Below are 18,750 nucleotides of genomic sequence, written 5' to 3'. Positions count from 1 at the left end.
GGACTGATATCACGCAAATCACTGGAGAAGCTGTGCTGGCCAATAAAGAAGCTGCTGGCACATTCATGGGTGAGCTGATGAAGATGATTATGGAAAAAGAAGAAGCCCAGAGAAAATTAGCAACTAGGATAAAATCATGCTTTTTAATGACGCTTTCTAATAGGTCTATATCTATTAGAGTGCAAAGGAGCAACTTAGGCATAAAATGCAACAGAAATGACCTTGCTATAACATGGCAACAGTGCAGCGTGCATAGCTAAGCCAGAAAAAAAGGTAGAGTGAATAGCCCACACATTCTTAAACAAAAATTAGAATTATCTGCCCTGATCCTGACTACATAATTATAAATCATGGGTGACAGCGATCTCATATAAGGGAAGTTTCCACTAAGGTTCTAGTCCAGAAGTGGAGAACTATTTGAAACAGGAAGGAATAGAATTGAAAACTTTATTAAATAATGTATCTAGACATTCAGAGTCTATTGACCATGAAAATAAAAATCATCCAAAAGCTGATCATCCAAACCACAAGCAGGTTTGAAAGGAGTTTTTCAAAGATATTTAAAAACACACAAATGTGTTAACTAACAAATAGAAAGCATCTGTAGCGTCATTTGCAGATGAAGACGAAGACCCTCTGCAGTGCTGAGAAGAACTAAAACCACAGATGGGGCTGGGCAGAGAGCTCATGTGTAATGTGCACACACAGGCCTGAAGACCAGAATTCAGTCCTCAGAACCTGCATTTTTAAGAGCCTGCCATGTCTTCCTGGTATTCCAGAATTGGATAGGCAGAGAGAGGCTGGTTCCCTAATACTCACTGGCCAGCCAGCCTAGCTGTACTGAGGAACTCTAGGCTCAGCAAAGGATCCTGTTTTCTAAGACAAGGTAACTAACGATTGGGAAAGACACATAGCATTGACTTCTGGGCTGCACATGCACAAGTGCACATACATGTGCTCATACACAATCTAACAACTATGCCACAGATAAAAGCCAGTAACTCCTGACAGCACTGTTCTACCAAATAAGGCTAGAAACAAATGAGCAATTAACAAATAACATTCTTCCTCTATGAAGATCTGAGCCATCTATCATATGTGCTTGACATTCCATAGATGGCAGCTGAGGCTCAGTGATGCTGGGTTACTGGAAGCAAATGACTTGTCAGCATTTGACAGCATCCTTATGCTCACATCTTTTATTTCGTCCCATATCCATTATGTCATTCATGTTGGTACATGAGGAAGGGTAGTGCAGCATCATAGCTGTTTTGAAGCTTCCTATAAACCACTGTAATATAAAGTTACATTTTTCAATTTTAAGTTCTTAATATATTGCCCTGCCAAGTTATCAATTAAAATTTACCATAGATATAAGGAACAGTATACAGAATGAGCAGCCTGAATTTATAGACATATTATACACATATTTTATATATATATATATGAACCTTGAACTATATAAATATGAACCTTAGGCTTCATGGAGGTTTGGAGGGAGAAAAGAGAATGTGTAAATTATGTAATTATATTATAATCTCAAAAATAATTAAAATGTATGATAGGTATATAGCATAACATAAAATGCCATGCATATCTATATTATTTACATCCATATATATATCAAAACACCAATTAATATCTAAGCCCTTTTTTGCTTCTCTGTTGTTGTTATAAATACCATGGTTAAAAGCATTCACAGAGAGAAGAGTTTATTGGCTTACACATTATAGCTCATCAGCAGGGGCAGCCAAGGCAGGAATCTGGAGCCAGGAACTGAAGCAGAGACTATTGGTAAATGATGTTTCTTGGCTTGCTTCCTCTGGCTTCATCAGTTACCTTCTCTGTAGAATGTTAGACTGCCTGCCTATACGTGGGTGGCACTACCCATAGTAGTATGGACCCTCCCATGTCAATCATTAGTCAAGAAAATGTTTTACAGGCATGCCAGCTAGCCAGTCTGGCATAGGCAATTTCTCCGGAGAGGTTCCCACTTCCCAAGTGATTCTAGTTTGTGATAAGTTTATGAAAATTAGCAAGCAGACTCCATATAATTATCTATCTATGTAATTCAATAACTCCTGAGGTTTCAGGCATTCACTGAGACTCTGGAACACATTACTTGTGAATGTGAAGAGATTGCTATGGTAGATGAAATAATTTACTAAATGTTACAAGACATTCAATGCCAAGATTGCCTTCATATGCTTCACTGGATTATCAATGCAAATTTGTTTGTAGATCATCTCCCTAAAATGCTTAAAGCAAACTCAAGGAGCAATGAACTTAACCATTAAATGGTTTATGTCCATTAAATGGGTTATAACTTTTCCTGAGAACGGTTCGTTCCTACAGTTTTGTTGAAAACACACTCTGAAGTTAAAATTAATGACAAAAAAGGCATTGAAAATTCTGAGTTGTATATCCTGTATCAGGAATGTCATCCACAAGCAACACACATGCTTAGGTTCATATCAGCATTTATAACAGCATGTTTCTGCTCTGTAGCCCATGGTGCTCCAGATGCTGGATAATACAGCTTTAGTTTAAGATCTGGGCTGTGGAGCTGATGCCCGTGGAGATCCATATTGTTTTAACTTAGTAATGTGCTATAAGGTCTACTCCAAGCATTCACTGCAGATACGTTAGTTTGAGAGAGAGATCTTTAATTTGTATCCCAAGCTCAGGATATGCAAGAAGAATAAAAGCTTAGACAGTACTGAGTCATAAATGGTTTTTTTCTTGGCATTATTTTGCATTATACATACCTATAGAAAACTGTATTTTCAATTAATCATCTTGAATTCATATATAGAGGCTAAATTTAAAATCACACAAGCACTCCTTGACTACCACTTTAGCACTTGCTGTAGAATGCATACCTGACCACTGCTCTTGATTTGCTAATTTAATTTTTCTTTCATTGTTTTCTGTGTCTATACATGAGCACTTCATGGCAGGACAGAAGCCTCATGAACTAAGTGTCATGCCACAAACATTGCACAAGTTCAGAGATTTAACCTCTCCACACAGAGGAGACTACAAAGTAGTTGCTCAAACTTTAATGACATTCTCACTTTTTCTCTTTCAATTATTTTTAAGGATAAATAAATTTAAATATCAATATGCATTAAGAAAATGATATAACATATGAATCATCCCACAAGCAACGCTAAAGGAATGGTTACTAAATGATTGCATTACATACTTGTGCTCACAGAAGACGAAGAAGGGACAGAAGGAGGGAGTAAGAAGATTCAGAGGAAAGGAGAGACACAGGAAAACCTATACACTATTCTGACATCTACTCTTTCCCAAATGCCTCCAGGAAGACTACACATCCACATACCAAACTGTACTACTTTTATGATTCCATATGAAATTTTATGAGTTGATGCAATGCATGCAATCTTTGCCCCTTACTGGATATTTAGTACCGCTTAACACAATGCACTTGGCTCTCATTTGGTCTCCTAAGATTATTAGAAAACAGTATAAAGGATTGCAACTTAAACAGCTACCACTTAACTGTCAGTTATGGAGGATGGGAATTTCAAGGTCATGGTACCAGTAGGTTTGGAAAGAACCAACTTTGTGGTTTGCACATGAACACTTGATCCTTGTGTCCACAATTAATGAGGAGAAAAGAAAAAGCCAACTCTCCTTCGTCATTTTACATAGGTGCTGTGTGTACTTGTGGATTTTTAGGTCCTAAATATCCTGAAAAGATTCCACATTTTTGTGTGCCCACTCTATGGACTGTTATGGTGCCTATATGAAACATCCTCACAGGCTCATGTGTTTGAACTTTCATTCTTAGTTGACTGACTGCTGTTTTAGAAGTTTGTAGAAGACTGGAAAAGTATGCTGTAGCTAACACAAGTGGCTCAGTCAATTGCAAAAGCCTTCAAGGTCATATGCACTTATGTTCCAGAAATATCTCTGCTTCCTGGTCTGTGCCATGTATACTGCTGCTGCAATAAGCTCCTGACAGCAGAGATGAACCACTTGTAGCCATGATGTATTTTATAAACTATGAACTCAAATAAACCTTCCCTCTCTTAAGTTGTTTATGTTAGGATATTTTAATCATAGTGAAAAGTAATTAGTATAGAAAGCTAATCATAATGTTATTTCTTAATTATACTTTTTAATCATGTGTGTATATGCATGAGTAAACAAGAGTAATGGAAGACTTATGAATAAAAGGTGTAATAGGCCACTGACTGGCAAAAAGGCACATTGGTTAATTTCAGATTTATTTATTTTTATCAGTTATGAAGAAATTTCCTTTACCTATCCATGTATATATGTTGTATGCATATAAGTATTTACTTTTTGTAAATACTGATATATTTTATTACTGAATTTATGGTAAAGGTATTTTCTTTTTTTGGTAAAATACAGACATCTTCAATATGGTCATATAATTTGACATTCTTCCAATGGGAACAGGAGTGTTTGTTTATCTGCATCCTTGCTGGTATGTTGTGTCATTGATATTTTGATTTTGGCTATTCTAAAATCTGTGTAGTATACTACAATATTCTGATTTTCAACCTTAATGATGTATGTATGATAAACATACTATCATTTGCATACTTGTCCCCATTATAACTGTGAGAAAGAATCTGTTCAGATCCTTTGCTTATTTTAAAATTTTAACTCTTTTTATTGGCATATATTAATTATATATACTAGGTTACATTGTGACATTTTGATACATATACCTGCATTTCAACCATTACCCCCTTCTTATTCACTAATTTAAAATTAGGGATTTGGTACCTAATTCTGAGATATAAAAGTTCCCTGGATGTTTTCAATAACACTCTTTGATCACAAAGGTCTTTTTTCAACGCCTTTCCCAACATGTGGTGTATTTATTTTTCATTCTCTGGTATATTTTAAAGATAAAAAGATTTTAATTTTAATGAAATCCAGATAAGTAATATTTATTATTCAACAGTTCTTCCTTTTTGTTGCTGTACTTAAAATTGTCTATGAGCTCAATGTCCTCTAGATTTGTCATTTTCTAGGAGTTTAAGAGCTCAGTGACTTTTTTAAAGTCCATTTTTAAATTTTTAATTTTCTTAAAACTTATTCAGATTATATTCTTATTGTTATCCCCTCCCTTGTAACTTCCTGTTCCCATGCCTCTTCCTCTTCTACCCTATTTCCCTTCCCTAGACCTCTGACTGAAGGGGACCTCATCCCTGACCATATGACTAAGGCTTATCAGGTCTCATCTGAATAGCCTGCTTCTCCTTCTTCTGTGGCTGCAGGGCCTCCTCACCAAGGGGAAGTGATCAAACCTGAGGCTCCAGGATTCATGTTAAAGGCAGTCTCCATTCTGCTCACAACTGTGGAGAATGAGCTGTCCTTTGCCTAGTTCTGAATAGGGGGTCTAGGTTTACTTCATGTATTGTCCTTGGTGGGTGCAACAGTTTGTGCAGGGCCCCCTGAGTCCAGATCCACCAGCTTTGATGGTCTCTTTGTGGGGCTTCTGAACCCTCTATACCCTACCATCCTCTCCTTCTTCCATACCACTCTCATCATTCCACCTGGAGTCCAGTAGGGAGTCAGAGCATCTGTCTCAATTTTATGCTGGGTGGAGTCTCTCAGAGGATATCTTTGTTGGGCTAATATCCACTTATAAGTGAGTATATACTGTGTGTGTCTTTCTGTTAGTATCATTATTTCTCAGTTTAGCTTTTGGTTAATTGACCTGTGTTTTGGTGGAAGGGAATGTTGAAGTCTCTGACTACTAATATGTGGGGATCTATGTACGGTGTAAGCTTTATTAATGTTTCTTTTACAAATGTGGGTGCGCTTGTATTTGGGACATAGATGATCAGAATGGTGATGTCATCGCGGCTGAGTTTTCCTTTGATGAGTATGAAGTGCCCTTACTCACATCTTTTGATTAATTCTGGTTGAAAGTCAATTTTATTTGATATTGCAATGGTTAATCCAGTTTTCTTCTTGTGTCCATTTCCTTGGAAGACCCTCTTCCAGCCCTTTACTCTCAAGTATGTGTATCTTTGTGGCTGAGGTTTGTTTCTTTTATACAGCAGAATGTTGGGTCCTGTCCCATATACATTCTGTTAGTCTGTGTCCCTTCATTGGAGAGTTGAAACCATTGATATTTAGAGAGATTAATGACCAGTGACTGTCAGGTCATTTTACTTGATGTTGGTTGTGGTAGTGTGTTTGTGTGATTGTCTAATTTTTGTTTTGTTAAAGTGAAGTTATCTATTTTCTGTGTTTTCCTAGATGTAGTTAGCCTCTTTGTGTCGCATTTTTTCCTTTTAGTTTCTCCTATAGGGCTGGATTTGTAGAAAGATAAGGTTTAAATTTGTTATTGCTGTGGAATATCTTGTTTTCTCTATCTGTGGTTATTGAAAGTTTTTCAGGTATAGAGTCTGGAATGGCATCTATGGCCTCTCAGAGTTTGCAAGACAGATGCCCAGGCCCTTCTTGCTTTTATGGTCTCTGGTGAAAAGTCATGTGTGACTGTGATAGGTTTGACATTGTATGTTACTTGGCCTTTTTCCCTTGTTGCTTTTAATATTTTTTCTTTGTACATTTCGTGTTTTGATAATTATGTGGCAGGAGGATTTTCTTTTCTGGTCTACCCCCATTTTGGCATTTTGTAGGCCTCTTGTATATTTATAGGCTTCTCTTACTTTTAACTGTAGACATTTTCTTCTATGATTTTGTTGAAAATATTTTCTAGGCTTTGGAGCCAGACATCTTCTCTTTCCTCAATTGCTATTATCCTGAGGTTTCATCTTTTCGTGGTGTCCTTGATTTCTTGGATGTTTTGTTTCAGTAAATTTTTAGATTTAACAATTTCTTTGATGGTTACATCAAATTCTTCCATTATATCTTCTCCACATGAAATTCTTTCCTCCATGTCTTGTATCTGTTTAGCGATGCTTCCCTTTGCATTTCCTATTATTGGTTACTTTTTTTTCTTTCTAAGTTCTCTCTTTCTAGGATATCCTCAGTTTGTGCTTTTATTATTGTTTCCATTTTCATCTTCAGATCTTGAATCATTTTATTGATTTCTTTCACCTGTTTGCCTTTTCCTGAATTTCTTTCAGTGATTTCTTCATTTCCATTCCATAGGCCTCTGTCATGGCCTCTCTAAGGGCTTCAATCTGTTTGACTGTATATTTCTGTATTTGCTTATGGATTTCATTCATTTCTTTCATTATCATCTTCATCAGAAAAGATTTCAGGTCATTTTCTTGTGTTTTACATGTGTTAGAGTTTCCAGGGCTGATTGCTTTGGAATAACTGGGATCTGGAGATGCCATGATATTTTGGCTTCTGATGTTTGTGTTTTTACACTGGCCATTGAGAGCAGCTTGTAGGTGAGTGAATATAGGATCTCTTCAGGTGTATCAGGCAGGTGACCAGAGATCAGACCTGAGGAGTTTCCGTGTATCAGCTGGATGACCTGAGGTCAGATCTACCTGTTTTCTACACCATGATGTCTCCTCTCAGCAAGAAAACTCAGACACTGGTATTTGTAAGCACAATTCCTTCAGAGACACTGAATGCAGGTTCTAAGTGCTTCGCCAGGCATGGATCTAGTCCTCAAAGCCTACATTCATGCCAGTGTGGACCCAGGAACTTTATGAAGATTAGCCAAGTGACTTGGAGGTCAGACCACTTGTGTTCCAGACTGTGGAATCTCCTCTGGGCTAGAAGACACAGATGCTTGTATTTTTGTGGCCCACATCTTCCTCTGAGGCCCACACCTGGGTAGTATAAGGCTACTCCTTGAAGCCTTCCCCCATGCCTGAATGGACTCAGGAACTTTCTGTGGATTAGCGAGGTGGCCCAAGGCTGTACCCACTTGAGCTCTATACAGTGCAGATTCATCTCACCTGGGGACGACGAGCATTGGTGTTTTATGGTTCTCAGTTCCATCCTTAGGTTCCTGTGCAGTCACTGCTTTCCTGCTCAGCCAATAAGATATGTATTCATTGTTCTCCTTGTTGGGTTTTCTTAATATCACAGATAAGCGAGTTCAGTAACTTTTACATGTGGCTCTTCAGTCTACTTTGTGTTAATTTTCTGTGAAGGGTGCCTGACCTATGTAGAGACTCAATCTTTCACATGAGATGCTCAATAATTCCAAACATAACATTTGTTTTAAAAGACTCTTTAAAATTTTTCCTATTAATTTATTTACTTTATGGTCTAATCATAGCCCTCTCTCTCCTCTCAGTCCCATGCTCACACCCCCTCCACCCATTTCCCCCTTTTGAGAAAAGAAGATGACCGGATGGATAACAACTCACCCTGGTAGCTCAAGTCATAGCAAAACTAAGGGCACCCTCTCCCAATGAGGCCAAATAAGACATACCACCTAGGGGAAAGGGATCTAAAGGTAGGCAATACAGTTACAGACAGCCCATATTCTGATCATTATGGAGCACACTTGAACAACAAGCTGCACATGTGCTACATATGTGTAAGGGGTCTATATCCAGCCTATGTGTTCTCTTTGGTTGGTGGTTCAGTCTTTGTGAGGACCCATGGGTTCAGGTTTGTTCACTTTGTAGGTATTCTTGTGGTGCCCTTGATCCCTCCAGCTCCTTCTATCCCTCCTCCCACTCTTCCACAAAATACTATTTTCTCCATATTACTTCTTTATGTATGTATCTCTCTCTCTTTTGTATTGTTTATTCTATATTTACCTGTTCTTTCACAGGTACCATATAGTCTTTCATAGTATATCTTCAAGTTGGTTATACCCATCATCTCCTTTATTCTTTAATTTCAGCTGGGAGAGCCTTGTCCTGAGTATGTCAGCACAGGGTTCTCACAAAGATTACAGCACCTTCCCTTCTTCTCTTTATATGTCTTTGAAACCCATCTGCTGACCCTGCCTTATTGGTTAATCTAATCCCAACTACACCCCCAAAGCCCCATCTGTAAATATCATCAGAAAGAAGATTAGGATTTCAGTCTATTAATTTGGGCAACACAAGCATTCAGTTCATTGGAAATGCTGTAGGCTTTGTGTTTTGAACTATAATTGCTAAGGCTAAAGCTAAATGGGTAATAATAACAGAATTGGTTTCTTTAAAGAAATAAACAAACACAATGGGAGATTTTCCAGTTGAAACAAAAATTGCATAAACAACATTCAAATGGCATCCTTCCAAGCCCACTGAGAAGCAGAGATTAGTCTGCTTTGATCTGATCATCTTCCACATCGCTAAGCCACAGGGAAACCAAAACACCTGCACATCTGTCCTGGGGAAGATTTCCTAAATTGATGACTGAGGCTCCAGATGGACTCAATGTTCTAACTCCATGCTCTGTGAATTCCTTGCAACAAATATGATAAACTTCGGGCTATGCTAATACAATCTTTTTTACAAAACAGATTTTCTAGCTTCTTGTATCCTTGAATTCTCCCTCTGCAGCCATTCCCACACTGATCATTAAGCAAACAGGATGAATATCATATCATGCTTAGTCCTTGATAAAGCTTACCAGCTTTAGATATAACTATCCAGTTATATCTTAATTCTCAGAGCTGTTATTTATGTCTCTTGAGAGGTAACAGTGAATATGTTTTTCTTATGACCTTACATGTTAAGAAATGACTTTCATTTGAAATTCTAGAAGTTTACTTGAGCTTAAATTCAATAAATTTTGACACTATTGAGAATGTGGAACTATCTATACCTCCAGGGCCAGGGCACACAAATTTTCTATGGCACTGAAGACAATAGCAAACAAAACTCAGAATGAAAGAGCTCCATATTGTAGGATCCAATAAAGGAATGGATCTTAACCTTACTATTGCTGTGACCCTTTAATACAATACCTCATGTTGTGGTGAGTCCCAACCAAGGCATTATTTTTGTTGCTATTTCATCACTACGATTTTGCTAGTTATAAGTCATAATGTAAAATCTGTGTTTCCCAGCGGTCTTAGGTGACCCAAATGAAAGGGTCGTACTCTCCAAATGGGTCAGGACCCAAAGGTTGCAAAGTGCCTAAATAAAGGGTGTAAACTCTACATAAGTGAGGTCCAACACAGTTGCGGACCAGGTATGGTAGTGCATGCCTTTTATCCCAATACTGGGAAAGCCGAGGCAGGCAGATTATGGACTTTGGGTCCAGTGAGTTCTACATAAAATGTTCCAGGCCAAAGAGGGATAAATAGTGTGACCCTGTCTCAAACAATAACAACAAAACAAAATCCTACCAGTTACTGTTTAAAAATCATTTATAGCAATTACAATACAGCTATTTGCAGCATATTATGATATATTACACAGTTTATTTTTCTATGATTGATAGAAAATCTAGTCTTCTAAAATATGTTCACCTAACCCATCAAAGGTGTGCCACACCCTAGGCACTCCATTCCAGATCACAGATCAGTCTGCATATCCCGAGGCCTGCTGTCAAATAGGACAGACTTGTGAGACCCCTATTTCCCATCCTCTCTGCATCCTGGGTTCCCCTGGGTAAGACCAGCACTAATGAGATATGCCATGCTCCCTGTATTCTCCATTCCTGGCCCACATCTCTGCCTGTATCCCTAGGATCCTGCAGCCCCATAGACAAGAAGGTAAGGCCCATCGTCCCACCACCAATGCTCTAACCACTGGTCTCTTTAAAATATTCACAACAGAGGTAAACGACACCTGCTCCAGTATGACATCATCTGGCCCACAACTCAACCTGCATTATCTGAAGCATGTCAATACCAGAGACAACCAGATGTCTGAAAGCAACTATAAGGTCATAGTCAATAAGAACCTGAGCAATACAGCACCATGGGAAACCAGCTATCTTTCTACAACAAAACAAAAGTATATCCTAACACAGCTGAAGCATAGAAAATGACCTTCAATCCAATCTTATGAAGGTTATAGAGACCTTTAAAGAAGAAAAAAATAAATCCCTTGAAAAATACAAGAAAATACAACCAAACAGGTAAAGGATATTAATACAATGGTTCAAGAACTGAAAATGGAAATAGAAACAATAAAGAAAACACAAACTGAGGGAATCTTGGAGATGTAAAACACAGGTAAGAGAAGAGAAACTACTGACACAAGAGCAACCAACAAAACACAAGAGATGGAAGAGAGGATATCAGGTGTAGAGACTACCATAGAATAAATTGATACATCAATAAAAAAAGAAAATGTCAAATCTAATATAAAACATCCATGAAATCTGGGACACTGAAAAGACCACACCAACCAACAACAATTCATGCAGAGTACCTAGATCCCCCTGTTCAGATATAGCCTATGGACAGCTCACTCTCCAAGATTGTTGAGGTGCAGGGACTGTCTCTGACATGAATTCTGTTGCCTGCGATTTGATCACTTCCTCTTGGTGAGGAGGCCCTGTGGGTACACAGAGGAAGGGGATGCAGGCTATCCAGATGAGATCTGATAGGCTATGGTCAGACAGTGAGGAAGAAGATCACCCCACTTTCAGATGTCTAGGGGAGGGGAATAGGGCAGAAGAAGAAGGGAGGGTGAAAGGAATAACAATTGTACTGTATGATGAATAAATTATAATAAATTAATTAATTAATAAAAAATTTTCCAAAGAATAATAGGAATAGAAGAAGATTCCCACTCATAGGTGCAGAAAATATCTTCAACAAAATCATAGAAGAAATTTTCCCTGACCTAAAGAAAGAGAAGCTTACAGAATACCAAATATATTGAACCAAAAATCAAAATCCTCCTGCCACATAACAATAAAAACAATAAATGTACAGATCAAATAAAAAATATTACAAGCCACAAGGAAAAACAGTCCAAGTGACATATAAAGATAGACATACTGAAATTACATGAGACTTTTCAACAGAGACTTTAAAAGCCAGAAATGGCTGGGCAGATGTCTTGTAGTTTCTCAGAGACCACAGATGCCAGAGCATGCACAGACTATTCTGAACAAACCTCTCAATTACCATAGACTGAGAAAACATGATATTCCATGAAAAACTTTAAAAAAATATCTTTGCACAAATCCAGCCCTACAAAGGATATTAGAAGAAAAACTCCAACACAAAAAGGCTAACCACACCCAAAAAACCACAAATAAATGAATAAACACAACAGCAAAACAAAAGAAGGGAAACACACACACACACATTACCATACCATGAACAAATTTACACTAACAATAATTGGTCATTAATATCTCTCAACATGAATGGACTCAATTCTCTAATAAAAAGACACACCTAATAGAATGGATGCAAAAACAGGATCTATCATTCTGCTACATACAAGAAACATACCTCAGAAACAAAGACAGGAAGGACTTCAGAGTACAGGGGTAGAAAAAAATTTTTTCCAAGCAAATGCATCGAAGAAACAAGATGAAGTAATCGTTCTAATACCTAGCAAAATAGAATTTCAACAAAAATTAATCAAAAGAGATGGAGAAGGACATTTCTTACTCCTCAAAGTAAAAATTCACCGAGATGAAGTCTCAATTTTGAATATCCATGCACTAAATACAAATATACCCACATTGTAAAAGAAACATCATTAGCTTAAATCACACATCAAACCAAACACATTAATGTGAGGAAACTTCAACACCCCACTCTCATCAATGAACAGGTCATCAAGACAGAAAATAAAGAGATAAATAACAAATCCAACGGACCTTGTAAATCAAAAAGTCCTAGCAAATATATACAGAACATTTCATGCAAACACAAAGAATTTTTTTCTTATCACCTCACAGAACCCTCTCCAAAACTTACCACATAGTCCTAAAGCAAGTCTCAACAATTACAAAAAATGAAATAATTCCCTATATCTTATCAGACCACCATGAATTAAATCTGGACTTTAGGAACAACTGAAACAACAAAAAGCCTACAAACTCATGAAAACTTAACAACTCTATTCAATGATCAATGGGTTAAGGAAGAAATAAAAACAAAAAAATTAAAGATTTTCTAGATTTCAATGAAAATTAAGGCAGAACATACCCAAACTTATGGGAAACAATGACAGGAGTGCTAGGAGAAAAGTTCTTGATAGATACTATTTACCAAAATTAAATCAAGATCAATTAAACAATTGAAATAGCCTTATAACCCCTAAGGAAATAGAATCAGTCATTAAAATCTTCTGAGCAAAAAAACAAAAATAAAAACAAAACAATAAAACAGAAAAACCTTGGGCCAGACCAGATGGTTTTGGTACAGAATTCTATCGTACTTTCTAAAAAGAAAAATAATTTCAGACCTATTTCCCTTTTGAACATTGACACAAAAACATTTAATAAAATATGTACAAAACTGAATCCAAGAACACACAAAAATACCCTCCACAATGTTCAAGTAGATTTCATCCCAGGGATGCAGGGATTGTTCAATATATGAAAAACCAACAATATAATCCACCATATTTTTAAAAATTAAAGGAAAAAGACACATGATCTTCTCATTAGATACTGAAAACCCCTTTGACAAAACCCCAACACCCTATCATGCTAAAATAAATCTTACAGACACTAGGGATACAAGGACACTATATAAGCATAATAAGAGGAAAATTCAGCAAGGCAATAGCCAACATCAAATTAAATGGGGAGAAACTTAAAGCAATCCCACTAAAACCAGGGACAAGGCAAGGCTGTCCATTCTCACTATATCTCCTCAATATAGTACTTGAAGTCTTGGCTAGAGCAGTAAGATAACTAAAGGAGACCAAAGGGGTACAAATTGGAAAGGGAGAAGTTGAAACATCACTATTCGTGGATGATATGATAGTACACAAGAATGGCCCAAAAAATTCAACCAAGTAACTCCTACAGCTGATAAGTACCTTCAGCAAAGTGGCTGGATACAAAGTTAACTCAAAGCATTAGCAATCCTTCTTTATACAAACAGTAAATGTGCTGAGAAAGAAATTAGGGCAATAATACCCTTCACAATAGCCACAAATAACATAAAGTATCTTGGTGTTACTCTAACTAAGCAAGTGAAATACCTGCATGACAGAAACTTCTAAAAAAGGTGGAAGAAGATATTAGAGGATGGAAAGATCTCCCATGCTCATGGATCTGTAAATTAACATAGTAAAAATGGACATTTTAACAAAAACAACCTACAGATTCATCGCAATTCCCATCAAAAGTCCAACACAATTCTTGACAGATCTGGAAAGAGCAATTCTCAGCTTCATATGGAAAAAAAAAAGAAACCCAGGATAGTTGAAACAATCATGTACAATAAAATAACTTCTAGAGGTATCACCATTCCTGATTTCAAGCTGTGCTACAGAGAAATGGTACTAAAAACTGCATGGTATTAGCATAAATACAGAAAGTTTGGTCAATGAAATCTAATTTTTAAAAACATAAATAAGCCCCACACATGTACACACAGCTGATTTTTTAAAAAGAAGCCAAAACCATAAAATGGAAACAAAAAGCACCATGTAAAGCTAGTGCTGGTCTAACGGGATGGCTGCATGTAGAAGAATACAAATAGATCCATATTTATCATCCTGCACAAAAGTCAAGTCCAAGTGCACCAAAGACATCATCATAAACCCACATACACTAAAGCTATTAGAAGAGAAAGTGGAGAAGAGCCTTGAATGCACTGGTTCAAGCTAAACAGGAGACAACTACCCTAACAGAATACCAACAGCTCATTTTCTAGATGAACAATTAATGAAGGGACCTCATGAAACTGAAAAGCTTCTGTACGACAAAGGACACTGACAACAGGACAAAACATCAGCCTGCAGAATAGGAAATGATCTTCACCAACTCTACATCTGACAAATGGTTACTATCCAAAAAAAAAAAAAAATGTAATGAACTCAAGAAATTAAAGACCGAAACAACTCAACTAACTCAATTAAAAATGAGGTACACATCTAAACAGAGAATCCTCAACAAAGGAATCCCTAATGTCTAAGAAGCACTTAAATAAACGGTCAATGTTCATAATCACTCAGAAAATGTAAACCAAAACAACCCTTTAAGATTCCATCTTAGACCATCACAATGGCTAAAATAAAAAACTCAAATGACAGCACATGCTGACTCGGATATGGAGCAAAGGGAACACTCCTTCACTGCTGGTGGGAGTGCCAACTTATACAACCACCATGGAAATCAATCTGTCAATTTCTCAGAAATGTGGGGATAGTTCTACCTAACAAGTATAGATGCCAAGAATCACACCAAACCATTTAAAAAACAACAACAACAAAGGATATTGACTGTGTAGTATGATGATGTATATGAAGAGATAATAAACAGTATAAAATACCCTGATCAGTAATAGCTAGAATATTTTTAACAATTTAACATATCATGAATTGTAGAATGTAAAATTTATTTAGGAATAATTTCTAGGGGAAAATGAAGCGCTAATACGTGTTTTAACTACTGATAAGCATACCGGAAGTTTTACTAACTAATAATTAGAAGAAACCCATTGATATAAAACTACATATTGAGTAAGAAACAAAAGTTTTGTATACAATTAAAGTAAGTTGTCATTAGCATAAAATAAACTATTATACATATAAGAAATTAGAAAATAGAAGGAACATGATGATGTCACAGATCAAAGTAAAAAAAAAAACACCCCAAAACCCCCAATAAACCTACTGGGGAAAAACTGATGAACAATGAGTGCTTGGAGCTGAGAATCTTGCAATACTGCTGTCTTGGATGAGGTTCCTGGTAGACATAAGGGAATAGACAGAAAGATGTGGGAACTATTCTAAGTTGTAGTCAGCAGAATTTGCCGCAGGACAAGCATAGAAAGAAGTCAAAGGTCATAGCTGAAATTAAGCCTAGGGTTGTTGGATAAAAATGGTATCATATAAAGCAACAAGAAACGTGAAGAGAAAGAAAGGCTGCCACTGACGCAAGATAAATGAAAAATCACCGTGCTAGCTATTTCTATAAAATAACAGGTGATACAGAAAACATGGGCACTTCTGAAATTAGGTATATTATTTGCGTTGATATCTTCAAGAGTTTTAATTTTCATTCTACCTCATTGTACCACTTAACAATATAATGGTTGCTCAGTATTGAAAGCAAATTGCTGACCATAAATGAATCTACAGGCACTTGTCCACTATACCTGACATGATAACAGGAGAAAAGCAGCTGAGAAGTATAAAGAGAAATATCTTACTAAGTCTTATTTTTTGTTTATGTTCCTTGAACAAAAGCCTGTATGACATTCTTTTATGGAATATTCAGCTTCAAGGGACATATGGTTTGGACCAAAAACAAACCAAAAAAAACCTCCTTTGTTATGAAGTTAACACAGAGACAAGCAGTTCAGACAGGTTTTAAAGTTTCATATTTTTCTTCCCAAACTTGAACCAGAAAATTGGGACTGATGGTCTGTAACAGATACTTCCTGTCTCTGCCTCTGCCTCCAGCACCGCCATGCTGGCCACCTCTGCATCATCAGCCACAGAACGAATTTAGCAAAATAACTGGAGAATCTAGAGCTTCAGAGGTGAGCCGCCCTACTTTTCTGTATTCTTTTCTTCTTCTCCTTCAGTGTCCCCAAAGCCACAGCAATTCTAAATCTGAACTGGGAAATCATATAAGGAAAACCCTGGCCATTAAAGTCAGATAATTTTAGGCTGGAATATTCATTCCTGTCCTGAAATTTTATGGTCATCTGGATCACGTGTATCCTGTAAATTAATATTTTTTACGGTTGCAGAGCAGAAATCATGCATCTGATTATCAATGTGCCAGTGGCTCACATCATGGACTCAAGATATAGATACGGCTGGGTAACTTGTCGCTTCATTTCTCAGCGTAAAGCTAGATAGCTAAGCTACTGATTGTACTCAGCAGTTAACATCTATCGACCTTGGATTGGCTAATCACTATTCTCAACACTTAAAACATTATAGGACTGGTCTGGGACTGTGAATTCAGTACCATCGGAGTTGCCTAGCACCAATGGAATCCCCATCCCAGCCCTACCAGTACAAAAAGGATGTACAATTATGTAAAACGCACATTCTAATGTGGTATTATGAACCCTATTCACAAATCCTCTGTCTGGATATAAATTTATACATTTTCTGCCCTTACCAATCTCCCTGTAGATAGAGAATTGTTGCCATCACTCCACCGACAGGCCTAATTTCGTGACTTTTCCCCCAGTGGATGCGGGTACGTATACGCACACCATAACCGACTGTGGGGTGTGGTTGTGCTTCCCATCCTCTGGCTTGAACAACTGACATCTGAGACAGGAATGTGGCCCTTCAGCTCTGGTCCCAACGAGTCAGGACATGTGGAATGCAGACCCACGGCTTAGAACTTGAATGGGTTTGTTGAGCTCCAAATAAGAAATTGATATCATTGCTATTCCTGTTTTAACTTAACCTGCATGCTTGAGAGCAAGAAGTGAATTTTGTGGTTATATGGAAATGAGACTTGCCTTTCAATAAATCTGTCTAACATACAATAGTGTATATTTTTATGTGGAAGCATTTAATACCTAAGAAATAATAAACAGGATGCATAACGAAGGTAATTAAAATTAGCTTTCCCTTCAGAAAATATTTATTATTATCCCCGCCTGCCATTACTAGGCTAGTTTAGAGAGAATAGAATGGCCAGAAAATAATATACCTGCTTTTTTACAACTACCATTATTATTGGGGAAAAAGAGAAATTTCACTATAAGGGTAATAGGTGGTGCTTACAAAATAACCTTAGTGAGTAAAGATAGAAAATGCCAGAGAGAAAAAAAAAAACCAACAACAACTATGCATAGGACATTGTAAGGATCTCCTGAATAAGCAGAAGTTGAATAGAGCCCAAGAAGAAGCCCTGGAGGGGAACAAATGGACACTCAGAAGAAGCACATGCCAAGGAGAAGGAGAAGCCCAGACTACAAACTGACCTGGAGAGAGTGAACAAGGACTAGGTAGGACGTCTTCTTTTACAGTTGGGGAGCAAACAGACTCACTGTGAAAAGGGGAGTCAGGAAGTCGGAGGAAACCAGTCATCTGTTCTTCCTCAATCCTTACCCGAAGTTTGCTTTTGCTCTGAATAAGTCGGGTAGTCTTAGGAAGACGGTGATGACAGTGTGGATTTGAGCTTATTATCTAAGTTTAAAAGGACACGTTGAGCTGCTGTTGTGAGAATAAGGCACGAGATTCAAGGAGAGAAGCAGGGAGACAGTTTATAAAGCAAATTCAATCTCAGAGACAATGGTGGCTTGGGGGCAAGGGCAAATGAGTGGGTTGGTTCTGAGGTAAAAATTAAAATGACCAGGTATGTGAATATGTAATGGACACATTTACTAAAATATGAGGCGGTGACGAAGCATCCTTTTTACTGGCTTCCCAGAGAAGATTTGGTTGTGTATAGTGTTCTTCAGAATAGCTGGAGACTAGTGGCAGCAACCAATGCTGCCTGAATGATGGTGTGTGAAGAATCCTAACTACAGAGAAATGACGGCGTGGAGCTACTGAACATGCCTTAAGCTCTTCTAGCCAGGGATGCCAAGGTGACAGGGCAGCCCAGCTGGGCATGGTGATGTACACCTTTAATCCCATCACTCAGAGACACAGGGAGACAAATCTCTGAGTTCAAGGCCAGCCTGATTTACAAAAAAAAAAAAAAAAAAAAAAAAGTTCCAGAACAGTGAGAAAGTCTATACAGAGAAACCCTGTTTCAAAAAAACAAGCAAACCAAAACCCA

General features: G+C 37.4%; 1 protein-coding gene across 2 annotated transcripts in view; it reads right to left on the bottom strand.

Moving 5' to 3' along the window:
• The window catches only part of MALRD1 (MAM and LDL receptor class A domain containing 1), a 562,786-nt gene that overhangs the window by 355,711 nt on the left and 188,325 nt on the right, over positions 1 to 18,750 (bottom strand). The gene's annotated exons all lie outside the window — the stretch shown is intronic.

This window comes from Acomys minous, assembly GCF_964271855.1.
Source record: "Acomys minous genome assembly, chromosome: 5".
In the NCBI taxonomy this organism is placed as follows: Eukaryota; Metazoa; Chordata; class Mammalia; order Rodentia; family Muridae; genus Acomys; species Acomys minous.
Note: the sequence above shows the minus strand (reverse complement) of the source record. Positions and strands in the feature narration are given on the sequence as shown.